Source organism: Lissotriton vulgaris, chromosome 8 (assembly GCF_964263255.1).
Source record: "Lissotriton vulgaris chromosome 8, aLisVul1.2, whole genome shotgun sequence".
Lineage (NCBI taxonomy): Eukaryota > Metazoa > Chordata > Amphibia > Caudata > Salamandridae > Lissotriton > Lissotriton vulgaris.
Window position 1 is genome coordinate 445,501,154 of NC_141696.1, and position 15,031 is coordinate 445,516,184.

The window sequence follows — 15,031 nt, forward strand, 5'->3', positions numbered from 1 at the left end:
ACAGCACCTGTTGTGGCAAGAGCCCTAGTTGGAGTGTTCTCCAGAGTGGGATTCCCTAAGGAGGTTGTCTCTGACAGAGGTGCAAACTTCATGTCAAGCTACTTAACTGCTATGTGGAAGGAATGTGGTGTCAACTACAAGTTCACTACACCCTATCATCCACAATGCAATGGGCTTGTTGAAAGGTTCAACAGGACTCTAAAAGGGATGATTCATGGACTACCTGAAAAGCTCCGGCGTAGATGGGATGTCCTGATTCCCTGCCTTTTATTCGTTTATAGAGAAGTCCCACAGAAGGGGGTTGGCTACAGCCCTTTTGAACTTTTGTATGGACATCCTGTAAGAGGACCCCTGTGTTTGGTGAAGGAAGGATGGGAGAGACCTCTCAAAAAGCCTGCACCCAACATAGTGGACTATGTACTTGATCTCCGCTCCCGGATGGCTGAGTACATGGAAAACGCATCTGAAAACCTTAAGGCCAGCCAAGAACTCCAAAAAGCTTGGCATGACCAAAAGGCTGTCCTGACTGTTTATCAGCCTGGACAGAAGGTGTGGGTGTTGGAGCCAGTGGCCCCAGACGCACTCAAAGACAAATGGTCTGTACCCCACACAATTCTTGAGCAAAAGGGAGAGGTCACCTACCTGGTGGACCTTGGAACTCCCAGGAGCCCCCACAGGGTACTCCATGTCAACAGGCTCAAAGCATATGTCGACAGGAAGGACATGAGCTTGCTCATGGCCATAGATGAGGGACAGGAGGAAGAGAGTGACCCTCTCCCAGACTTGCTCACTCAGAATCCTGATGATGGATCAGTGGATGGTGTTGTCTTTTGTGGCAGCCTCTCTGAACATCAACAGAAGGATTGCAAACAGGTTCTTCAATCCTTCCGGCATATGTTCTCTCTAACACCCAGTCAGACCAATTGGTGTACCCATGAGGTTGACATTGGTGACAGCTTGCCCGTCAAGAGTAAAATCTACAGGCAGCCTGATCATGTTAGAGACTGCATTAAAACTGAAGTGCAGAAAATGGTGGAGTTGGGAGTCATTGAACCCTCGGATAGCCCTTTGGGCTAGTCCAGTAGTTTTAGTGCCAAAGCCTCACACCCAGGGTGGTAAGAAAGAGATGAGGGTTTGCGTAGACTACAGGGGTCTCAATGCAGTCACTAAGACTGATGCCCACCCAATACCAAGGGCAGATGAGCTTATAGATAGATTGGCTTCTGCCAACTACTTAAGTACATTTGACCTGACAGCTGGGTATTGGCAAATCAGGTTAGCTGAGGACGCCAAGCCCAAGACAGCATTTTCTACCCCTGGTGGGCATTATCAATTTGTGGTAATGCCCTTTGGTTTGAAAAATGCACCTGCCACCTTCCAAAGCCTGGTGAATCATGTTCTCACTGGGCTGGATGACTTCTGTGCAGCGTATCTTGACGATATTGCTGTCTTTAGCTCCACCTGGGAGGATCACCTGGTCCACCTGAGGAAAGTGTTAGAGGCACTGCAAGCAGCAGGTCTCACTATCAAGGCCACAAAGTGCCAGATAGGGCAGACACAGGTTGTATACTTGGGCCACCTTGTAGGTGGAGGCCAAGTTCAACCACTGGAGAGCAAAACACAGTCAATCAGGGACTGGGCTCCTCCAACCACCCAGACTCAGGTTCGAGCTTTCTTGGGCCTGACTGGTTACTACCGAAAGTTTGTCAGAAATTATGGATCAATTGTGACTCCACTTAATGAACTGACAAGTAAGAAAATGCCAAAAAAGGTTCAGTGGACAGCAGGCTGTCAAAAAGCATTCGATGACCTAAAACAGGCCATGTGCACAGCACCTATCCTCAAGAGTCCAGACTACTCCAAACCATTCATTGTCCAAACAGATGCTTCTGAGTTGGGTGTGGGAGCTGTTCTATCTCAACTGAATTTTGATGGTAATGACCAGCCCATTGCTTTTATAAGCAGAAGGCTGACCCCCAGAGAGAAAAATTGGTCAGCTATTGAGAGGGAGGCCTTTGTTGTGGTTTGGGCCCTGAAGAAACTGAGGCCATACTTGTTTGGCACTCATTTCAAGATTCAGACCGACCATAAGCCCCTCTTATGGCTAAATCAGATGAAGGGTGAAAACCCCAAACTACTTAGGTGGTCCATTTCCCTACAGGGGATGGACTTGACAGTGGAGCATAGACCTGGCACTGATCTTGGCAATGCAGATGGGCTCTCCAGGTATTTCCACTTAGAACAAGAAGACTCACCTGGTCAAGGTTAGTTTATTGTCCCAACGTTTGGGGGGGGTCATGTAGGAGAGTAGGGTCTGCAATCCTATGATCACCCAGATTTTTTTGCTTTTGTTTCACTGGTTTATGACTTTCTCTGGCTGTGGGCCTGCCAATCAGACCCACAGCCTAGCTGTTCTCTCACTAAATTGACATGTGTACCTTAGGTGCATTATCCAATTGGAACTGGGCCACCTTGTCAGACCCTGTAACTCAGGGCATCGGTGTACCCAGGGCCTACCAGGGGCTGAAGCATGTATTATGCCACCCCTGGATGGCCATCTAAATCTGACACAACTGGCTGCACGACAGCTGGGTCAAGGTGGTGTAGTCACCCCTTGCTTTAGATATAGTATACCTATATCTAACCCCGAAATGGACACACGGATTCCTATCAGTCACTCCTATGGCAGGCCTTGACAATCCTGAAGGCAGAGTGCTTGGAATCGTGTGAGATGGCGCTCTGGCATGAGCTGAGCCCGTCTGCAGCTTGCCGAACCAAGTCCTAATAGCTGTTCCATGATAAAGCATACCATATACTCTTAAATGCATTATAATCCTCGCGGTTAAATGCTATCTTTGGTATCGCGTTATCAAAACATGTCGAGTAAGGTGTCATACGAATTGGGATACTACCCCCTCGCCAATTCTGGCGACGGGGTTAGCATTCCACCCTTCTAGAGGGACATGACATGTACGTAACTGTGAACCCCGGTTAAAGTTAACTGAAGCCTCAGCTCCACAAAATGGATGCTGCCACCACAGACACGAGTCTGACCTCCTGCTGCTGGGAGTCCTTCCAGCGAGGAGAGCTTGGACAAAGGGTTTCCTGTCCGGGGCGGTGCTCGCACCATCCCAGACAGGGTTTTGTGTATCCTGGGTAGGCAGGGCTTTACAGGAAGGTGACTGCGGAGTGGCACCCCGGTGCTCACTACGCATCTGCCGGCTAGAACCAGTTCCAGGGGCACGCCAGCCCCTGGCCTGGGGAAAGTCCGGCATGGGAGAGGGGTGTAACCACCCCCCTTCCTGGTCCCACCCCTAGGGCAGGACCTAGTCGCGTACCCACCCCTTTCTTTAGGATAAAGGCAGGAGCGGGGACCCTTCCAAATTAGATCATCTTTGAATCAAGAAACTACTTTCTACGAAAGGAACTCTCGACTTCTTCTCAAGATTTCTCCCTTGTGGCTAAGGAGTAGTCACCCTGCATCCGCAGGCACCATCTAAGAACTCTGCGGTTTGCTGCACGTCCTTCCTCAGGAATCCGACTGACCAGCTCGACGAGACCCGGCTTCCCTGGCACCTCTGACCTCTACCTACCTCTACAGCTAAGCTGAGAACCGTAGGTGCGACGAGACCTCGAGGGACCGGCCATCATCAGAACTGCACGACTTCTATCCAGCACGACCGCCAAGGGATCCTCTGGTCAGTGCTTTGGGGTCCGAGAAGCCCCGACCCTGAGCAGCTCCAGCACCGAAGTCCCACCTCCCAGCATCTCCATGATCTGCGTGGGGCCCTTCTGCTTTTTGCTGCTCATCACGTTGTCTGGCTACTAGCCCGCTGGCTTATGGCCTTCTCGACGACGCCCGACGACAACAGCGCTGCTGGTCTGGTTGCTCCAGACTGGCCATTGCTCCCTTCTGAAAGAGGAGCACCCCGGACCCTCCTGGTCCACTCAAGACGCCATTTTAGGTCCACCACGTGGGCCTGAATTTGCCAAGCCTTGTTGCCCCAATCCTGGGCCCAGCGACACCGACAGCATCAACCATCGTGGGACAGCTCGCACCTCCATCCTGGTCGCCGACAACGCCTCCTGGTCCGTGAGACTGCAGACCCTAGCGTCGCCCACTCACCTAGTCGAGGTGACTACCATCCGGTGCCCTCCTGGTGCCCTCTGACTACTGGCTAGTAGTTACGAACTTGGTCCCCTAGGCTTTCAGGTGTCATCCATCTTCGATCCAGGCTTGGTTCTCTTCGAACTTTCTTCACTGGTCGCCTGCCAGCAACTCCTTTCTTCAGGCTCCGGGTTCGTCAGCGAGGATTCCCGACGTCTGTAACAGACCTATGCAGCCGCAGCCCCTGGGCTAGGTAACTTCGGCATTTCGGTGCCCCAGCATAGCCTCATTATCTAAGGGTCCAGAGTCACTGTCGTTTTCGACTTACCTTATAGGGTTCGCCCGAGAACACTAACTTTCCGTGCCCTCGGGCATTTGTGTAGATTGTGCACTTGAAGCATTTTCCTAAGAGTTTTGTTGTGTGCTTAGTACCCTGTCCTCATAAAGAGTACAGGGCTGTTGTGACTTAAATAAATACACTGTTTATTTTCATAAACACTTGTGTGGTGTCCTTTCACTTGGTGTTCAAGGGGTATATGTGATGGTATAACAGCTGGCTTAACACGCCCTCTAGAGTTTAGCCCGAAGACTGCTCGTATCCACGCTACTAGGATAGCTGGTCTAAGGTTGACTTACAACCAATCACCATAAGGGTCGTTTGGACTGATGCATAGTGATCACTAGAATAGTGAGCACTGCATATCAGGCCAACTTCTTACAGCAACCACACCCTACTTCTGGCCCAGGGACGTGCTTAATGGCCCCCTTGGCCAAGAGGGCCGTAACTTCCTCCTGCAGAAGTTGCAAATGATCCCCCGATACGCGGTGGTATTGCGGTGGCATGGCTGGAGGGGTCACCTCGAAGGGGAGGGAGTAGCCCCTTCGGATGATTTGCAGCACCCACCTGTCCCATGTGACAGTGCGCCAGTGGAGGAGGTGATGGCGAACCCTGCCCCCCACTGGCATCACATGGGCCTAAAAGCATGGACTAGGACGGTTTTGAGGCGGATGCTGCGGGGGAAGGTGTGGACTGGCCTCGACCTCCACGGCGGTTTCCACGGCCACCACCGCGCTGGATGTTAGTCTGCGGTGTGTGGCTGGCAGCACGTGTGGGGGCACCCTTTCCTTGGCCACAAAAGGAGCGAAAGGCACCCGTTTGCTGGCGCTGGGCCGAGAGGCCCAAGGACTAGGCCGTAGCCCTGGGGTCCTTAAAGCACTCAAGTGCATGGTCTGCCTTGTCGCCAAAAAGGCGACGGCCATCAAACGGCATGTCCATGAGGGTATTCTCGACATCCGCTGGAAAGTTGGGGGACCTCAACCAGGCGTGGAGACGAATCGCCACCGTCGTTGCCATCGCTCTGCCCAGTGAATCGGTGGTATCCAGCCCACACCGGATGGAAAAACGTGCTGCATCTCGACCCTCCTCAAGGGCTTGGGTGAGTTTAGCCTTGACCTCCGCCGGGAATTGTGGCAGCACGCCCGCGACCCTGTCGAACAGGAAGTGGGTCAAGAAGCCCAAGAGGCATGCGTTGTTGGAAGACCGCAGTCCCAGATTAAGTGAGGAGAATACCTTCTTGCTGTAATTCTCATTCCTCTTGGTTTACCGATCAGGCGGAGCCGAGGGGAATGCGGTCTGGGATTTTGAGGCCTGGATGACCAGCCTCTCGGGGGTGGGCTGGTTGGACAGGAAACAAGGGTCGCCCGGGGCCAGGCGGTGGCGTCTGTGAGAAGTTGGCCTGATATATGATGCTCACTAGTTCTAGTGATCACCTTGTATCAGTCCAAACAACCCTTATGGTGATTGGTTGTAAGTCAACCTTATAGACCAGCTATCCTAATGGTAGCATGGACAAAGCAGTCTTAGGCTAAACTCTTTTGGCATGTGAAGCCAGCTGTTTTACCTCATATAACCCCTTGAATAAAAGATTAAAGGACACCACACAGGTTGTTATGAAAATAAACAATATATTTATTACTAACAAACACCTCTGAACTCTTTATGAGATCAGAGGGCTAAGCACATAACAGAACTCTTACGAAAAATACAGTAAGTCGCACAAATTACAATGGTGCCCTAGGGGCACGACAAACCATATACTAAGTAAATGGTTTAAGGTGAACGATAGAAGAAATGAAGATGCCCAGAGGCTGTAGGATCGCTGGGACTACACTACCCTAACCTTAGGTAAGGAGCAGGAGGCCCACGGGACGCGTGTGCAGAGTGTGAACTCGCACTCGAGATGCGGTACAAAGTCAATGGAAACGAACAAGTTACAAAATAGGTGAATAAGGAAAGGTCCGATTGGTTACGACTATAACTACAGGATACCTGGACACTAGGAGAGTCAATCTACCTATGAGCACCGAAATGCTCTCTTTACCTCACCCTCGGGCTGCGGGTGCATAGGTGTGAAATTGTGTCGGGTTTCTGCGTTGAAGTCAATGGAGCCTTGAAGAAAGATGCTGCAGGCGACCAGGAGGAAGATGTCCGGAGTGATCCAAGGGCGGATCAAGGAAGATGGAGACCTGAAAGTAGAGGGGACAATGTTCACAGTCACTAGCCAGTGACCGGAGTGGAACCAGGAAGGAACCAGATGCTGTCGTCCCGATCAGGTGAAGAGTGGACGCTTGACTCTGCAGCCACGTGGACCAGGAGGTGTCTTTGACGACCACGATGGAGGCACGGGCTGTCCCACGCAGACTCTTGCTGTCGGCGGTGTCTGATCCAGATTCGGAGTCAACAGGCCTTGGCAAAGGCAACCCACGCGGTGAGTGAAGATGGCGTCTGATGCGGACCCGGAGGGTCCGGGGTGCTTCTCTTTTAGAAGGAAGCAAAGGCCAGTCGGGAGCAACCAGACCAGTGGTGTAGATTTCAAGGATCGTCGTCTAGGAGGCCACTAGCCAGCCGGCAAGTGACCAGACAACGCGTCGAGCAGCAACTAAGCAAAAGGGCCCCACGCAGATCTCGTGGAGGCTGGAGGGCTGGTCTTCGGTGCAGGAGCTGCTCGGGGCTGGAGTTTCTCAATCCCCAAAGCACTTTCTCGAGGATGCCTCTGAAGTCGTGCTGGAAGTGAAGTGCAGTTTCTCCAAGATGGCCGGTCCCGCGTGTCTCGTCACACCCACGGATCTCAGCTGTGCAGCAGATATAGGTAGAGGTCGGAGAAGTCTGGAAGTCCGGGTCTCGTCGGGCTCTGAAGTCTGGTTCCACCAGGAAGGACGACAAAGTGAACCGCTAGGATGCTTGATGGTGCCTGCGGATGCAGGGTGGTCACTCCTTGGCCACAAGGGAGATTTTCTTCAGTCTTCTGTGGAGCAGAACGTCGAAGTCCAGACTTTCTTCTTTGCAGTTTCAATTCAGGATAATCTAATTTGGAAAGGGGCCAGCTCCTACCTTTATTCTGCTAAAGGGGGCTGTACTGTGACTAGGTCCCTCCCATGGGTGGGACCAGGAATAGGGGGTGGTTACACCCCCTAACCTTTGTCCGGTTTCGTGCCAGAGCTGGGGCTGGAGTGCCCCAGCAACTGGTTTGAACCGGGGTATGCACAGGGACACCTTGTGTGCCCCAGGCCTATCTCATTCCTTTCAGCACTGCCTATCTGGATACACAAAGTCCTGTCTGTGGTGGTGCTAGCACCTCCCCAGGCAGGAAATCCTTTGTCCAGGCCTCCGTTTCTGGAAGGACTCCCAGCAGTAGGAGGTCAGACTTGTGTCTGTGGCAGCAGCATCCATTTTGTGATGCTGAGGCTCAGGTTAACTTTAACCGGGGTTCGAGTTACTTACATGTCGTGTCCCTCTAAAAGGGTGGAATGCTACCACCGTCGCCAGAACTGGCGAGGGGGTAGTATTCCAATTCGTATGACACCTTACTCAACATGTTTTGATAATGCTATGCCAAAGTTAGCAATAACTGCAAGGATTACAATGCATTCAAGAGTATATGGTATAGCGTTATCATGGAACAGCTATAAGGACATGGTTCCGAAAGTTTCAGACAGGCTAAGCTCATGCTAGAGCACCATCTCACATAATTCCAAGCACTCTGCCTTCAGGATTAGTAAGGCCTGCCATAGGAGTGACTTATAGGAGTTTATGTGTCCATTTTGGGTTAGATATAGGTATACTATATCTACAGCAAAGGGTGATTACACCACCTTGCCCCAGCTGTGTTACCAGCCAGTTGTGTCTGTTTAGATGGCCAGCCAGGGGTGGCACAATACATGCTGCAGCCCCTGGTAGGCCTTGGGTGCACTTATGCCCTGGGTACCTATGGTACACTGTACAAGGACTTACAAGAGTAACCCAATACCAATTGGTAAATGCACCTAAAGTACATTTGTGTCAATTTAGAGAGAGAACAGCTAGGCTGTGGGTCTGATTAGCAGGTCCACAGCCAGAGAAAGTCGTAAACCAGTGAAGCAAAAAGTAAAAATCTGGGGTGACCATGGGATCGCAGACCCATCTCTCCTACATAACCCCTCCCCAAACGTAGGGACATTAAACTAACCTTGACCAGGTGAGTCTTCCTGTTCTAAGTGGAAATACCTGGAGATTCCATCTGCATTGCCATGGTCAGTACCAGGTCTGTGTTCCACTGTAAAGTCCATCCCCTGTGGGGAAATGGACATCCTAAGAAGTTTGGGGTTTTCACCCTTCATTTGATTTAGCCACAAGAGGGGCTTATGGTCTGTCTGAATCTTGCAGTGAGTTTCAAACAAGTATGGCCTCAACTTCTTCAGGGCCCAAACCACAGCAAAGACCTCCCTCTCAATAGCTGACCAAAGTGTCTCTCGTGGGGGTCAGCCTTCTACTTATAAAAGCAATGGGCTGGTCATGACCATCATTATTCAGTTGAGATAGAACAGCTCCCACACCCAACTCAGAATCATCTGTTTGGACAATGAAAGTTTTGGAGTAGTCTGGACTCTTGAGAATAGGTGCAGTACACATGGACTGCTTCAGGTCATCGAATGCCTTTTGACAGCTAACTGTGCACTGAACTTTCTTTGGCATTTTCTTGCTTGGCAGATCATTGAGTGGGGTCACAATGGCCCGATAATTTCTGACAAATTTCCTATAATAATCAGACAGGCCCAAGAAGGCTCTGACCTGTGTCTGGGTGGTTGGATGAGCCCAGTCCTTAATGGCCTGCATCATGCTCTCCAATGGTTGCACCTGGCCTCCACCTACAAGGTGGCCCAGGTACACAACCTAACTCTGCCCTATCTGGCACTTGGTAGCCTTGATAGTGAGGCCTGCCTTCTACAGGGGCTCGAAAACTTTCCTCAGGTGATCCTCCCAGGTGGAGCTGAAGACAGCAATATCATCTAGATATGCTGCACAAAAGTATTCCAACCCAGTGAGAACTTGGTTCACCAACCTTTGAAAAGTGGCAGGTGCATTTTTCAAACCAAAGGGCATCACCGCTAATTGGTAATGACCTCCTGGGGTAGAAAATGCTGTTTTGGCCTTGGCGTCCTCAGCTAACCTGATGTGCCAATAACCTGCTGTCAGGTAAAATGTACTCAAGAATCTGCCCTAGGTATTGGATGGGTATCTGTTTTAGTAACAGCATTGAGACCCCTTAGTCTATACAAAACCTCATCTCTCTCTTACCATCCTGGGTGTGAGGTTTTGGCACTAGAACTACAGGACTAGCCCAAGGGCTCTCTCAGGGTTCAATGACTCCCAATTCCAACATCTTTTGTACTTCTTTCTTTATGTTATGTTATGTTATGTTATGTTATGTTATGTTATGTTATGAGTTTGATTGAGCGCGACAGCTGCCCCAGCAACGAGGCGTCCCGGCGCTGAGAAACCACAGCATAACCTACTGAGAGGGGGGGGGGGGGAAGAGGCAGATGGCTTACAGCAGAGGGAACAGATGGGTTTTAATTGCCTTTCGGAAAGCGGACAGGTTGTCCAGGCACCGAATGTTCGGAGGTAAAGAATTCCAGAGTTTCGCTCCCAAAACTCTGAAGGAGCGGCCCCCGGCACGGCAGAGTTTCGTTCGAGGAACCACTACCAGGCGTTGACCTAGGGAGCGTAGATTGCGTTGAGGAGTGTAGGGTACTAAAAGTGGACGGAGGAGTTCAGGGCCTTCTGTTTTGAGGATTTTAAAAGCAGTGGTGAGGGACTTGAATTGGATTCTGGTTTCAACCGGGAGCCAGTAAAGTCTTTGAATGGTAGCTCTAACGGAGCACCTCCTGTGAAGACCCACTATAGCCCTAGCCGCTGAATTCTGTATCTGTTGTAGCCTAGTTATCTCTGCTTTGTTAGCGCCTAAAAGTAGGACGCTGGCATAGTCCAACCGAGAGAGGATGATGGATTGGACTATAAGCTGGCGTGTTTTGGGATCAAAGAAGCCAAGTATAGGGTTGAGGCTTCTCAGCAGGCCCACAAAAGTAGCAGCTACTCTCTTTGTGTGGGTTTGGTAACTCAGCGAGGAATCCAGCCACAGGTTTTTTACCAGAGCTTTTGGTGGAGGGATGGGGCCCAGCAAGGACGGCTACCAGTGATCGCTCCAACAGCTGGAGCTCTTACCGAGGAGCAGCACCTCCGTTTTCCCCGCATTCAGCTGTAAGCAATTGCCCGTCATCCAATGGGCAACTGCCGCCATTCCATCCCTAAATCTCGTGGCAGAGATTGAGGGGCCCTCTCTAGGAGAGTAGGGTCTGCAATCCTATGATCACCCCAGATTTTTGCTTTTTGCTTCACTGGTTTACGACTTCTCTGGCTGTGGGCCTGCTAATCAGACCCACAGCCTAGCTGTTCTCTCTCTAAATTGACACGTGTACCTTAGGTGCATTTACCAATTGGTACTGGGCCACCTTATCAGACCCTGTAACTCAGGGCATAGGTGTACCCAGGGCCTACCAGGGGCTGCAGCATGTATTATGCCACCCCTGGCTGGCCATCTAAATCTGACACAACTGGCTGCACGACAGCTGGGGCAAAGTGGTGTAGTCACCCTTTGCTGTAGATATAGTATACCTATATCTAACCCAAAAATAGACACATATATTCCTATCAGTCACTCCTATGGCAGGCCTTAACAATCCTGAAGGCAGAGTGCTTGGAAATATGTGAGATGGTGCTCTGGCATGAGCTGAGCCCGTCTGCAGCTTGCGGAACCAAGTCCTAATAGCTGTTCTATGATAACGCATACCATATACTCTTAAGTGCATTATAATCCTCGCGGTTATTTGCTATCTTTGGTATCGCTTTATCAAAACATGACGAGTAAGGTGTCATACGAATTGGAAAACTAACCCCTCGCCAATTCTGGCGACGGGGTTAGCATTCCACCCTTCTAGAGGGACACGACATGTATGTAACTGTGAACCCCGGTTAAAGTTAACTCGAGCCTCAGCATCACAAAATGGATGCTGCCACCACAGACACAAGTCTGACCTCCTACAGCTGGGAGTCCTTCTAGCGAGGGGAGCTTGGACAAAGGGTTTCCTGTCAGGGGCGGTTTTAGAGTATATGGTTTTTCGTGCCCCTCGGGCATTTGTGTAAATTGTGCAACTTCAAGTATTTTCTTAAGAGTTTTGTTGTGTGCTTAGCTCCCTGACTCATAAAGAGATCAGGGTAGACGTGTTCTAAATAAATATCCTTTTATTTTCATAACAACTTGTGTGGTGTCCTTTCACTTGGTGTTCAAGGGGTATATGTGATGGTATACCAGCTGGCTTAACACGAGCTCTAGAGTTTAGCCTAAAGACTGCTCTTTTCCATGCTACTAGGATAGCTGGTCTATAAGGTTGACTTACAACCAATCATCAATAAGGGTCGTTTGGTATGATACAAAGTGATCACTAGAATAGTAAGCACTATATATCAGGCCAACTTCTCACATTGGTGAGCAGCGGTTGGGATTTGAGCTTGCTGTTGTTTTACCACACGTATCCTAAGAATATCATTTGAAAGATCACATAAGTACCCAGGTACATATAACTTAGCTTAGAATACTCTGAGTTCTACTGAACCAGCTGTTGTAGTTCAACAGGGCCTTGCATACCCTGACTACAACTCTTAGCAAGGGATCAGTAGGCAAACAAATAGTGTAGGTAAGTGCACCACTTACACCTCACTAGAAAAGCATGTCAGACAAAGGAGGGAACTCAGAGGCCCCCCTTGTGTCAGTTGACCCTCCACAGGTCATATCAAGATATGCAGCTCTTAGCTTCCAGGAGATGAGACAAGTGTGTACCTCCAGGAAGCTAAAACAGTGTTCTAACCCTACCATCCCATTCCTGATCGGCCTCTTAGAGACTTATGATGCCAGGAGGGCTTCTAACACAGGCCCTCCTAATCCAGATGGGAGCTTGCCCCCCTTAGAGGGAACCCTTGGGGACCCTGACCTCAAACTCAATGGCACAGGTAGTGATGAGGAGGAAGAGGATCAGGAAATGTCAGGGGATGAGGCAAAAAGGGTCAGGTAGAAGTCAGTAGACTCACCAGGACCAACTTAAACAGGCATGAGAATGAACTTGGGGGACCCCCAGGGCCACTTTCAGGCAGGCTTAACATTGGGAATGGACGAGTTAGGTCTCTATCCAGAGGTTCTAACAGATCCATTCGAACCAATGGCTCTCAGACCTCTTCTCACAGAGGGATGACATCCCCTCAGAGGAGAGAGCATGAGGCTAAGATGAGGGAAGTCAATCTGAGGATTGAAAGGGAAGAACTTGCCCTGGCCAAAGAGACACTTGCCTTTGCTAGAGAGCAGAAATTGAGTGGGGTAGACCCCACTGGTGGCAGTATTTTACCTAGAGAAAAGGACGACACTAGACACCTGGGTAAGATAGTGCCCCCCTTTAAACAAGGGGATGACATCCACAAATGGATAACTGCTTTGGAGAGGGCCTGCACTGTCCAGTGCGTCCCCCAGAGTCAGTGGGCAGCTGTCTTGTGGCTCTCCTTTGAAGGCAAAGGTAGAGGTAAGCTCCTCACTACTAGAGCTGAGGATGCTAACAATTACCAAGTCCTGAAAAATACACTGATTGATGGGTTTGGCTTAACAACTGAGCAGTACAGGTTGCTGTTCAGGGACACCCAGAAAACTCAGTCTCGGGTTTGGTCTGACTATGTGGATTGTGCCACTAAGGCTTTGGAAGGCTGGTTGCTGGGCATTAAGGTTACTGATTACACAGGGTTGTACAATCTGATCATGAGAGAACAGATTTTAAATAATTGTCAGAACCAGTTGTTGCATCAGGACCTTGTTGACTTGGATCTGACCTCTACCCAAGAATTGGGAAAGAAGGCAGACAGATGGGTCAGAACAAGGGTTAAGCAGAACCAGACTCAGAACCAGGGTGGTCAGAAGAAAGCAGACCAAAAGGGTAGTAATAAGAATGAACAAAATGACCAGAAGTCTTCACAGGCCCCCAACAAACCAAAGAGGGTGGGGGTCAGGCTTCACGGCACAAAAAGAAGACTCAAGAAGGCCAGTCTAAAAGGTGGTGCCAATACTGTAAAAGTAAAACTCACTGGTTTAGTGAGTGCACCAAGAAAGGAGGGCAAACTCCTACCACTGCAGCCCCTAAGGCACCTGCACCCCCTAGTACAGTCAGCAGTGGGAGTGCACCTCCCAAGGGATTAGTTGGGTTAACCTTGGGATCTGAGGGGCATGACAACTTAGTTGGCACACTCACTCAGGCTGTCCTTGTCTGTACAGGGGATGTGGACATATCCCCTGATGCAAGTCTCAATACTTTTGTCAAATACAGGCAGACACCTTTTATAAATGGAAACATGGCTCAGGCCTACAGGGACACTTGTTCCAGTGTCACTATGGTGACACCTAACTTTGTGGACCCTGGACAGATCATGCTAGGTACAGACTACCTAGTGACCAATGCCAGCAATGTCACTACCCACCATAGTATGGCAATTGTTGATTTCTCCTGGGGAGGAGTAAGGGGCCAAAAGAAAGTTGTGGTTAGTTCAGACCTCCCAGTTGAATGTTTGTTGGGCAATGATTTGGAGACATCCCTATGGTCAGAAGTGGAGCAGAGGACTCACATGGAAATGTTAGGCTTGCCAGCACATGTGCTTGCTGTGACTAGGTCACAGGCCAGAAGATGCCCCACTGAACAGGTGCTGGATCCTGGAACAATGGACCAGACACCTTCCAAGAAGAAGAGCAGTAGGGTTAAGGCATTGCCTTTCCCCTTGCCCCAGGTTGTGGATCAAGTCTCAGAGGAGGCTGACCTCAAAGAGCTGAGGGAAACTGAGCCTAAAGAACTTGAACCTGATCAGGTTGAGTTTCTGGGTTCAGGGGGACCCTCCAGAGAAGACCTGGGGAAGGCACAGTTAGACTGCCCTTCCCTTGAAACCCTCAGACAGCAGGCTGCTGCTGAGGCTGCAGGGAACGCCACAGGTACCCACAAGGTATACTGGGATGATGGACTCCAGGAGGCTGGTCATCCCCTTGTCACAGAGAGGTTTCCTCTTACCTTGGCCCATGAGATTCCCCTTGCAGGACACTTAGGCCAGACAAAGACTTGGGACAGACTTGTCTCACACTTTCACTGGCCTCACATGAATGAAGATACCAAGGAGTTTTGTCGCTCTTGTGTCACTTGCCAAGCCAGTGGTAAGTCAGGTGGCACAACAAAGGCCCCCCTTATACCACTACCTGTGGTGGGGGTACCCTTTGAAAGAGTGGGGATTGACCTTGTTGGTCCAATGGAACCCCAGACAGCATCAGGGCACAAGTTTATACTGGTGGTGGTGGACCATGCCACCAGGTATCCTGAAGCTATTCCCCTTAGGACCACTACAGCACCTGTTGTGGCAAGAGCCCTAGTTGGAGTGTTCTCCAGAGTGGGCTTCCCTAAGGAGGTTGTCTCTGACAGAGGTGCAAACTTCATGTCAGGATATCTGACTGCAATGTGGAAGGAATGTGGTGTCAA